Source organism: Artibeus jamaicensis, unplaced genomic scaffold (genome assembly GCF_021234435.1).
Source record: "Artibeus jamaicensis isolate MK-2021 breed Jamaican fruit bat unplaced genomic scaffold, CSHL_Jam_final contig_414, whole genome shotgun sequence".
Lineage (NCBI taxonomy): Eukaryota > Metazoa > Chordata > Mammalia > Chiroptera > Phyllostomidae > Artibeus > Artibeus jamaicensis.
In genome coordinates, this window is record NW_026521822.1 from 4,859,149 (window position 1) to 4,869,399 (window position 10,251).

The 10,251-nt window shown below is 42.1% G+C and overlaps 1 pseudogene; it reads right to left on the reverse strand.

Moving 5' to 3' along the window:
• Positions 1 to 2,637: 2,637 nt before the first annotated feature.
• On the reverse strand, positions 2,638 to 3,533 carry LOC119039469 (40S ribosomal protein SA-like; annotated as a pseudogene).
• Between the last annotated feature and the right edge of the window lie 6,718 nt (positions 3,534 to 10,251).

Below are 10,251 nucleotides of genomic sequence, written 5' to 3' on the forward strand. Positions count from 1 at the left end.
ATTTGTTGTTTGTTGCTTTGTTTATGATAGCCATCCTGACTGGTGTAAAGTGGTATCTCATTGTGGTTTTAATTTGCATCTCTCTGATAGCTAACGATATTGAGCATCTCTTCATGTGTCTCTGGATATTCTGTATGTCCTCCTTAGAGAAGTGTCTGTTCAAGATTACACATACACGATAAAAGGAGTAGGTGGAAATGGAGAATATTTGCCAATTGTTTGTTCTCTAACAACATTTATCACAGAAAACTTTGAACACATCCTGCAGAACAAGTGTTGCCTGAATCACAATATGAAAAACAGTAGTCTAAGCTATGAAAACTTGTCGTGCTACAATAACGAGCTTTAGGAGACCTAGAAGTTTTTGTGGCACAGATAAACTGCACATGGTAATCATTCTTTTTGCTGCCAGATGAAAAATCAAGATTCAGAAAAGTTAAGGAACCCCACCCCCCAGAAAAGAAGAAGCAGAGCTGAGAAGCACACCCACATCTGCCTGACCAAACACTATCATCTTTTTCTTTCTCCACCTGTTAGTGGAAGAATGTCAGATACCATGACAAATGGCAGGTGATACAGCACAGGGTGAGAGTCTAGCAATTGAGAAATTGGTTTTAGTCCTGCCTTTGCTACTAAGTGATGAGTAGGTCACAACCTCTTAAACAGAGGAGATTGGAGATCCCATGCTTTATGTCCCTTACAGCTCAAAGAATCTAGAAAATATTTTGATGAACAGCTCTTTGGGACACAGAATTCTCTGGGGCCTCCCAATCTGCCACTGTGAAAATGACCTAAAATTCACTGCCTTGTCATTAACCTACTACTGAAAATAACAAATTCACTTTTAATGTGTTTATTTTAATCCTTTAAGATATTCTAAATATCCATCCACCCTGAAACTCTTCCCTTGCCCTGTCTAATTTTCCAGTGAAATCTCAGTGATGTATTCCAGTGAGGGAATATTAATATTCTGAGGAAACACAATACCATACTGCAGACTCTAATTTTAGAACATTAATCACTAAGGATGGTTTTCTTCTTCCTGTCCTAATTTTTTTTCAGGTCGTCAGCCTATTGGACTACATTAAGCTAGGCGATGACTTTCCTTTATTACACATCTCTTTCCTTACCTTTTGGTAGGAATGATAGAAAACCCCAAAAAGGGAGAGTCTGTAGCTCTTGGCTGCTCTGAGCTTGCCTTAGGGACATAAAACTTGAGGCCTTTTCAGTCTTGGCAGAGATAAGGTCACTTTGTCACAAACACTGATGAATGGTCATGGAATCCATCTTGGCTTTATTTCACCATCTTGCTGAGGCTGAGGCAATAATGTGAAATTAGTCGCAAAATTATTTCCACATCAAACAATGATCTAATATCTGTTTTTGGTGAAGTGGCACCCACACACAGCAGCATACTAGGCACTGAATGAAATTCTTTGTCTTGGAGGAGACATCCAACATATATTTGTCTCCTGTTCTTCAAGAAGCTACATGGTTCCTATCCTTCTGTTGGTAGGATAGTTTCCCATCCTTTAGGGCAGGGAGGGCTTCCAGAGTAGGGTTTCTTCATCTCTGCACTACTGACATTTTGCACTGGATACAGTACTTTGTTGTGGAGCTGTCCTGTGCATCCCAGTATCTTTAACAGACCTGTATGCCTACTGGCTGACAATAGTACTCCCTATGCCAGGCACAACAACAAAAAGGGCTCCAGACATTGCCAAGTGTCCCCTGGGGGACACAAATTCTCTATTGACTAGTAACCACTGCTCTAGAGTATGAGAAAAATAGAATCCCATTTTTTCATTTTGTTAAAAATAGATACCACCACCATCGCCACAACCAAGTCATGTCCCTGAGGCATCAAGCTTCCCTCCAAGCTGTTGCCCTTCTGCATATTCAGGCTTCCTCACCACTGTTCACATAGGACTTTTCTGGCAGTTGTTCTGTTCTGTTTCTTATCTGCTTCTCTTCCACAGACAGTACCTTTTGCTGCTCTATTCACCAGGTTTAATAGCTCTTTTTCAGGCTTCTAATGAGTGCCCCATTCTCCAAGTTTCTATAGCTATCATACTTCAGTGATTTGGGACAAATTTAGTGGTAAATTGGGGAAGATTCCAATGGCATGACCTGGTGTCACATGCAGAAGTCTTGCTTCTCAGTGTTGATGAGTCCAGTGAGAATCCAAAGCATTAGTCCTTCAGTTCTTCCTCTCTCAGAGTGAGTTCTCTGGGCACCAATCTAAGCACAAAGATCTCCACCCCTACTGAGCCAGGATCAAACCAGAGGTTTGGTAATATCATTTGCATTAAATTATACAGCTATCAGATGGAGGAACGTGGGTTTATCTACCTCCAAATGCTCATGCTCTTTCCATCACTATTACCAACTGCATCCCTTCAGAAAACCTAGAACTGATTGTTCAGGAACACCATGACAGGCATTCCAAAGTTTTTCTCACCCCTCCTCACACATTAGTATGTGCATACGTGTCCTTTTATACCTACAAGGCCAAATCAACAGTATATGCTACTAGATTAATTTAATAAATATTGAGTTTACTATGTGTCAGTCAGACCCTCATTTAAACCCTACAAAAAACATAACAGGGCATATAGTCTCTTTATACCTTTTTTGTCAACGTATTTCTATTTTCTGTTTAAGAATCTGGGGAAGAACACACTGAGACCACTCGGTGGTTGTTCCTACCCATTCAGTGGCCAGAGCAGTAGAGCTGCAGCCCAGTTTCAGTGGCAGCTGGAGCTCCAGTCTTCAGTAGAGAGCTGATGGCCAGGCACTGAGGCCACCCTCATGCCTTCTGACCAGTCTGCCACCTGGGTTCAGTAGCAGTGAACTCAGGAGCCGGAGTGGTCCATCCACCCTGAAATGCCTCCTTGATCACAGCCTCTTCAGCAGCAGCCTGCTCTTCCTTTTCAGCCTCATCAGGATCTCTGTAGAAGCAGAGATCAGGCGTGACCTCCCATGGGTGACCATGGGAGATGGTACCACTCAGACTTCCCAGGCCAGCACCCACCACATCAGACCCACTGAATGAGCTCTTTGTTGTGGCATGAGGATGGCAATGTCCACAGAGCACAGAAAAGAGTCGGTTGCATGGACCAGAGCTATGATGGTAGGCAGGCTGACATAAGGCACTCCTGTGAGAGGCTGGTGGTTAGCCCTGGGATCAGTGACTGCCAGGAGTTTCAGTGCCCAGAAGGCTGCCTGGATCTGCTTAGGGAAGGTCCCATGAGTAAAGTGACCAGCAGTAGGAGTGGCTCTGGGGCAACAGCACTTCAGCACAGCTCACTGGCCAGTGTTACTGGACACAAGACACTGACATTGGTGGGGTTTTCAAGGGCAGCAATGGTACAAGCTGCCAGCAGAAGCTTCCCCCAGGTCCTCTTCAGACTAATGAGGTACACGTCATCACTTTTCCTTTTGTAGACATATGGCTCCATTTGGAAGTCAAGGTTGGTGCCACCTAAGTGGATTTCTGCTGCAAGGAATTTGAGGGCATTTTCTTCCTTCATTTGCTGACATCAAGGGCTCTAGACACTGTGAAAGTTTTCCTTTAAGTTATGTGAGAACCAGGAACAACACCATATGGGCCCCTCTCTGGGTAACACAGAAAGGCTCTTTATTCCTTCTTCAATGTTGGGTAACAGAGGCCCAGAAATATATATAATCTGTCAAACATCTCCCAGCTAGTAAGGGGCAGGACAGGACAAACTCCAGAATGCTTTAATAATCTGCTGGTCCTTTGAAAAAAAAGGAATGAAAGAGTTTGGTATTAAACAACTATATTAATTACAGTTCTCTAGACAAACAGAACCAATAGATAGAAAATATTTCTTTATCTCTATCATCTGTCTGTGTGTGTATGTGTGTATATGTGTGTATGTATGTGTGTGTGTGTGTATATAGATATATATATATAGAGAGAGAGAGAGAGAGAGACTAAAAGAGGGGGGCAAAAGTAGGTTTACAATTGTGATTATATAAAACAGTTTATTCTTGTATTATTATTTACTAATTATAATATTATTTTCTATAAAAACAACTCTGAACCTATTTTTGCCTCACCCTGTATTTATCTTAACGCATGGTTCATAGTATTATGTTGGCTGAGAAACCCAAAATTTATAGGGTGGCTCAACAGTCTAGAAATTCAGGTTGATGTTGCAGTCTTCAGTCTAAAACCACAGGGCAGGCCAGAAAGCTAGAAATTCAGGCAGAATTTTTATGTTGTAGTATTGAGGCAAATTGCTTCTTCTTTGGGCAAACTGTCTTTGCCTTTAAGGCCTTCAACAGATTGGATGAGGCCCACCCCCATTATAGAAAGTGATCTGCTTTACTCGAGTCTACTGACTTAAATGTTAATCACATCTGAAAAATACCTTCACAGCAATACCTGTCTAGTGTTTGATCAAATAACTATGTGCCATATCTATCCACGTTAACACAAATTTAACCATCACTCAAAGGCACAAGAACAAGGCAAACAAAAGTGTTATTCTTGGTATCCACTGATTGCTCAAAGGGAAGCTGGCCCTTTTAATCCCAGCAGGAAGGAGGCACTGAGCTTGAAACAAGGACACAGCGGTGAGAAAGCCACAAAGAGGGTTAACAAAGAGACCAGAGGGAATGTGTCAAAACTGAGCATGTTCCTCACAGGAAGGTGAGGGGAGCTCGGAGAAGGTCACAGCCAAGGATGCTGCAGGAATCAGCACAACAGGCTGGCTGGCTTCTTCCTTGAAATCCATGCTTGCAGATTAGATCTGACTTGTTTTAGATAAGTCTCCATGTTAACAGATAAGATATGCCATAGTCATGGAAATAATGGAATTTTCAAGAGCTCTGAAAATCTGCTACCCACCAAAATTTTTCTATCATCCAAAATAGCTTCTAAAGGCATTCATTAATGGGAAGTACAGTAAAATGCATTCCACTGTTTACAATCTCTTATAAACAGTTTCATCTAGAGACAAGTACATGGCACTGGAGCAACGTTAACAAGCTGCCTCCGCAAGAAGGGCCTCCACTGCCTACACCCCTGCTGGTGCTCCCTCCTTGGCTTGGTTTCATAGGCTTTGTATTTTTAATGTTTTCCCCTAATAGAAATGATTAGTGCAGAGAGGTCCTGAGTGCTGCAAGGAGGATACGTTGTAGGATGCAATATGTTAAAAACTGGTATGGGACGCAGGTGTTCAGACAGGCCTCTGGAGAGCAAAATGTCCACATGAAGTGGTTTCGTGAGATGCTTAAGTGATACCCCCCCCCCAAAAAAATAGAAACAGGGAGATGACACGGTTGTTCAGGAGAGAGAGCATATAGCTCTAAGACACATTCCCATTTGTCCTCCTTTGCTACCTGACCTTTGCCATTCCATACCTCAGTTTAGCTACCAGCAGTACTCAAATCATAATAGCATTTGTCTGCTTTCTTCCCATGTAATAAGCAATAAATCAGGATGTTGGGACATTCTGTAATCTTAAAGTATATAAATCAAGCACAGCAAAATATAGAAACCATCAATATCATCACCTTAGGTCAAAAACAAGATTTAAATTCCAAGCTCCAGTGATGAAAAGCTGGTGGGTGGAAATGTTGTCAGCTGGCCCATAGCTCTTGTCTCCATGTTTAACATGTTTGCCTTCAGATCAAGGAGTCGTTAGTGAAAGACAACCTCACCATACAGTTGCTGTGTTATAATAGCAGATTGACAAAAATGGAGACAGATGGCTGCTCAGCAGCAGGTTTTTAAAAGAATTCACTGTTTATGAAATGTGCTAGATTGATGGTGCCAGTGACTGAATCTGCTGCTTAAAGGAAGAGATCAAGGGGGACAAGGACAACTGTCTAGGAAGCCTCTCCTCAATTCCCCATGACCTAATCCCAGGCCGAGGCTTGGGCTACCTGCCAAGTCCCCAAAAGGGAAACAATATCTAGACTCATGGTGATACTGTGGAACAAGAGAACAGATGCAGCACCATTTATTTCTCACATGGCAGAGAAAATGCCAGTGAGTGACAGCTGTGAGAGAATGGGAGAAAGTTCGGGGCTCTTCTCCTGGTTATTTATTGCCTTGTGTTCGTTTCTTGGGAAATAGCATGGAGGGCAGGGTAAAGATAATGCATTTCCTGAAATGAGAGCACCAACTGAGTCAGTAGGGCAAAACCCTTAAAGAGATGGTGATTAGGGAAACAAAAGAAAAATAATCAAATGGGATTACATCAAACTAAAAAGTTTTTGCACAGCAAAGAAAACCATCAATAAAACTAAAAGACAACCTACTGAGTGGGAGAAGTTGTTTGTCAATGATACATCCAACAAGGGCTTAACACCCCAAATTTATAAAGACCTAAAACAGCTCAGAAAACCAACAACTCAATCAAAAAGTGGGCAGATGACCTGAATAAACACTTCTTCAAAGAAGACACACAGTCAATAGGCATATGAAAAGATACTCAATATCACTAATCATCAGAGAAATGCAAATGAAAACCAAAATGAGATTATCACCTCACACATGTCAGAATGACTATAATCAGTAAATCAGCAAACAAGTGTTGGCGAGGATGTGGAAGAGAGGGAACCCTAGTGTACTGTAGGTGAGAATGCAGACTGGTACAGCCATTGTGGAAAACAGCATGGATGTTGCTCAAAAAATTTAAAATGGATCTGCCTTATGACCCAGAGATTCCAATTCTGGAAACATATCTAAAGAAATCCAAAGCATGAATTCAAAAGAATATATGCACCCTTATGTTCCCTGCAGTGTTACTTATAATAGCCAAGCTTTGGAAGCAGCCCAAGTGCCCATCAAAGATGAGTAGATAAAAAAGCTGTGGTACATATCCACAATGGAATACTACTCAGCCATAAAAAAGAATGAAATCTTACCTTGTGATATAGCATGGATAGACCCAGAGTTATTATGTAAATAAAATGAGTCCAACATAAAAAGATAAACACTATATGATTTCACTTATATGTAGAATCTCAAGAACAAAATAAGCAAGCAAAGTAGAAACAGAATCATTAGTGGTTACATAGTAGTCACAGAGATACAAATTACAGCATAGGGAATATAGTCAACAATATGTTAATAACTATGTATGGGGCCAAGTGGGTACTTGAAATACTGGGGGAACCTCTCCATAAAGTATATGATTGTCTAACCAGTATGTTATATACCCAAACTTATACAGAATGATAATGAATACACCTGTAATTAAAAAAAATAAAGAGATAGTGATAGTTCTTATGAAATCCCCTGAGGTTTGACAAGCTCCTACCATCATTTCTTTCAATTCCATATAAGCTTTAGTAGTCCTCCCAGGTGCAGTGAGTTTGATAATATCCTTCTTTCATAATGTCAAAGGACTTCTGCCTAGTGGCCTAATTCTGTTTTTTGAACCATTTTCTTTCTTTCTTTTTATCAACAATTACTTTATTTTTTTATTTTTAAATTATTTTATTGTTGTTCAATTACAGTTGTCTTGCATTTTCCCCACCACTCCCCACAAACCTGGCCAAACCCACCTCCCTCCCTTGTTTCCACCCTCCCCCTTGGTTTTGTCCATGTAATAAAAAAAAAAAAATGGGAATACAGGAGACTTCTGCCAAGATGGAGGTATAGGTGGATGTGCCGTGCCTTCTCACACAACCAAGTTTAGGGACAACTAAATATTAGCAACAGAAATCACAGCCAGAACACGGAAAATTGAACTTTTCGGAAGTCCGTTAACAAATTCTTCAGCCTGACCGGTAAGGGGCGAAACCAGTGGCTGCTGGAGCGGGGTTGCACAGGAGGACTCGGTCAGAGGGGCTCAGGCGCAGAATCCAGAAGCGGAATCCAGGTGCAGGGTTGGACCTAGTGAGCGACCGAGCAAGTGACCAGGCGAGCGACCGCGGAGGAGACAGCGGGGAAGCAGTGCTGCGTGTTGACTTTGGTCGCCTATTTGTGCGTGAGCGGACAGGCGAGGGAGTGGGCGGTTGGACCGGGGCCTGCGTCCCCCAGGCAAGCGGCAGTGGAGGGCGCCGCCATTTCCCCGCTCTGACCACGCCCCCACATACAGCGTCACAACCCAGCGAGCGACCTGGGAGTCCAAGGCGCCCCTTCTCACACTTAAAGGGCCAGAACAGACCAAAAATGTCGCAAATTCTCACAGTCCCTGAGCCCATAGACCTAAGCGATGAAGAAATAGCAAAACTCTCAGACACACAGTTTAAAACACTGGTCATCAGGATCCTCACAGAACTGGTTGATTATTGCCACAAATTAGAGAAACATATGAAGGCGAAACTAATTGAAATGAATGGAATTGCACAGGAAACCAATAGCAATGAAAAGGAAACTGGGACTCAAATCAATGGAGTGGACAAGAAAGCAAATAATGGCCAAACAGAAAAGAGTGAAAAAGAAAGAATTCAAAAAAAATGAGGAGAGTCTTATGAACCTCCAGGACATCTTTAAACACTCCAACATCCGAATTATAGGGGTACCAGAAGGGGGAAAGGAACAGCCACCAGTGGAAAACTTATTTGCACAAATAATAAAGGAAAATTTCCCCAAACTGGCAAAGGAAATAGACTTCCAGGAAATCCAGGAAGCTCAGAGAGTCCCAAAGAAGTTGGACCCAAGAAGGAACACACCAAGGCACATCATAATTACATTAGCCAAAATTAAAATGAAGGAGAGAATCCTAGAAGCAGCAAGAGCTAAGGGGACAGTCACCTACAAAGGAGTCCCCATCAGACTGTCAGCAGATTTCTCAAAAGAGACCTTACAGGCAGGAAGGGGCTGGAAAGAAGTATTCCAAGTCATGAAATCCAAAGACCTACAACCAAGATTGCTCTATCCAGCAAAACTTTCATTTAACATGGAAGGACAGATAAGGTGCTTCTCAGATAAGATCAAATTCAAGGAGTTCATCATCACCAAGCCCTTATTATATGAAATGTTAAAGGGACATATCTAAGAAAAAGAAGTTAAAGAAACATGAACAGTGAAAGGACAGCAAACTCACAGTTATCAACAACCACACCTAAAACAAAAGCAAACTAAAAGGACAGCTAGATCAGGAGTGGAAACATAGAAATGAAGATCTCAAGGAGGGTTAGCAACAGGGGAGTGGGAGAAGGAGATGGGGGGAGAAGGTACAGAAAATAAGTAGCATAGACAGTAGATAGAAAATAGATGGGGGGGCAAGAATAGCATGGGAAATATAGAATCTAAAGGACTTGAGACACATGGTCATAAACTAAAGGGGGGGTAATGGTGGGGATGGGGGGTAGGGTGGAGGGGAATGAAGGGGGGGAATAGAACAACTGTAACAGCATAATCAATTAAAAAAAATAAATAAAAACTTTTCAAAAAAAATTTAAAAAATAAAAAAAAACAATGGTACATTTACACAATGGAATATTATGCAGCAGAGAGAAAGAAAGAGCTCCTACCCTTTGTGGCAGCATGGATGGAACTGGAGAGTATTATGCTAAGTGAACCATTTTCTTGAAAGAGACTGAAACTTCAATAAAACACTCCGGTGTTGTACTTTTCCTGAGCACTTTAGAGCCACTGCTACCACCTTTTGGCAGCCATTGTGATTCAACGGCATGAAAAGAAATCACACACAAGTAAAAGTGATTGTGCACCAAGAAAAACAAAGTTTCTATGACCTGCCAGTGTCCAGTGGTGGGAAGCTTCAATGGTGCTCCCTCTACTGGTTGGTCTGTTCCATTGTGCTTTCACTGTGCTTTCCCTACACATTCAGTATCATACTGGCTTGGAACATGTACCAGAAAAGTATTCCTGGGACAAGCTGCATGAAATGGGTGAGCACTGAGTAGGACATGACCATAACTATAAAAACATTCTGTTGACACCCAAGAGAAAGCAACAATTTTCCTGAGGCATGTAGGCCATGATCTCTGACTACTTCTGGGAAGCCTCAAATATTTGCCTCCCACAGTTCCTGTCTGAGGGGGTCACCATTTAAAGAGCACTGTTCTGAGGCAGCCAGGTACAAGGACTCTACACACTGCAGCGGGGCCTCTGCTGAACACTGCCTGCTAGGTCTCTAACAGCTGGACTGTAGGACCTAGAGATAGAGCCCCAAGGAAAGAGGAACTCTAACAGCTGACAGATACCCTAAGAGCAGGTGCTAAACAGAAACCGTAAGGTTGGACAGCAAAAAGTTATTCAATGGGAACAACAGAGGTCAACTGGAATCAGTGTCACCA